Source organism: Microtus ochrogaster, unplaced genomic scaffold (assembly GCF_000317375.1).
Source record: "Microtus ochrogaster isolate Prairie Vole_2 unplaced genomic scaffold, MicOch1.0 UNK110, whole genome shotgun sequence".
NCBI classification, from domain to species: Eukaryota; Metazoa; Chordata; class Mammalia; order Rodentia; family Cricetidae; genus Microtus; species Microtus ochrogaster.
In genome coordinates this window covers 1,001,541-1,003,152 of record NW_004949208.1, presented here as the reverse complement: position 1 = coordinate 1,003,152, position 1,612 = coordinate 1,001,541, and the positions used below count along the sequence as shown (strand labels likewise).

The following is a 1,612-nucleotide window of genomic DNA, read 5'->3' as shown; positions in this document are numbered from 1 at the left end:
TTCACTTGCTTGTCTTCTCCACAAGAGAACAAGTAGGGGCTCCTCGTGCTCACAATCACACCACGCACCGTGCTGATATGCCCAGTCAAGGACAGCTTCAATTTGCCACTAGCCAAGTCCCAAATCTTGATAGTTCTGTCGGCAGAGCCGGTAACGAACCACTGATTGCCAGGTTCCACAGCAATGCACCGAACCCAGCCAAGATGCCCACTGATAACCCTATAGAGTTTCCACGGTGGGTGCCACTGGGGTTTAGGCATTGTACGGGTTTTTTTAGCCATTAATGCAGAGTTCTTGGTATTGCCGGCCTCCATGATCACAGAGTTTACTGCTGTGGGCTGGGAACGGTCAGAAGCTCCTGGGTGTCGGGACTCACTCCCAGCAGGTCCAGTACGATTTGCATCAGCTCTGGCCTGATTCGGCAGCGCCACAGCTAAGGACTGTGTGGCTGACTCACTGGGCATTCTCTGGACCTTGGTGTCGGCGGTCAGGGCAACACCAGGTCCTGGCGGGTATGGATGTGTACCTGTCACCAGATATTCAAGATCTTGTCCTTGATTGGCAGGATACTGTTTATGGGGATGTGACTCTGCCACGTTCTGAGGTTCCTTCTCCTTAAGGTTCTCTTTAGAAGTGGGCATATGCAAGACAGGACCATACTCATTACGAAGCTTGATTGCCATCTTCCGCTTGTGACTCTCTTCATCCAAAGGCACAAGTTTTCCATAGTCAGCTACAAACATGTCATGGGTCCTCTTCAGTGCCCTGAACACCAGTGTGTGTACAGAATGCTTCTGGACCTCCTCCACCATAGTCGCTGTGGCTCTGCCCGCTCCTCCAGCAGAAACTAACTCGACACAGAATTCACCGCCACTATCTACCTTAAAACTTTTTTAAAATGAAAATTTTTAGTCTGAGTATGGTGGTGATCCTGTCTCCAGGAATCCTCAGAATGAGACTGGCTGAGAGCTGTCTCCTCCTGTCTTATATCCCTCTCTAGGGCGGGGATTAAGGGCGTGTACCACTCCCGCCCAGTTTCTATGACAAACTAGTCTGGCTACTTGGATTAAAGGTGTGTGATGCCACTGTCTGGTCTGTGAGGCTGACCAGGGTGGTTCTTTTACTCTCTGATCTTCAGGCAAGCTTGATTTACTAAAATACAAATGAAATACCACTACACTAAGCAGTCTGACAGTGTGACTGCCTAGACCTAGTGCCCACCAGGGAACCACACGCTCCTCTGCGATCTCATCAATACTGCCTCAGACTAACATCTGAACCCATTCTACTCACCACAACGGGGAAATCATTGCTTTCCAAGTTCACCTGAACTTGGAGTCAAACGTGTATCTATAAATGTCAGAAATCAGAGGCAGAGTTCACAGGAAGCTGTTAGGTGAGAAGGAAATGTCCAGCAGATTGGGTCTCATGTGGGTGAAGACACGTAGAAAACACCCCAGGTAGACCAAGCCACTTTATTTTAAATTAGCTGAGGAGCAAGAATTGCTGAAGAGGGAGATGCCTCGGGAAAGAGGGCACATAGCAGAGGGGATGAGAAGACTGCCTCGGGTGGACGCTTCCTCTAGCTCATCCTTCTTACAAGTCCTTACAG

General features: G+C 49.4%; 1 pseudogene; it reads right to left on the bottom strand.

The window, feature by feature from the left end:
- The window catches only part of LOC101979557, a 3,757-nt pseudogene extending 2,945 nt beyond the window's left edge, over positions 1-812 (bottom strand).
- Positions 813-1,612: the final 800 nt, after the last annotated feature.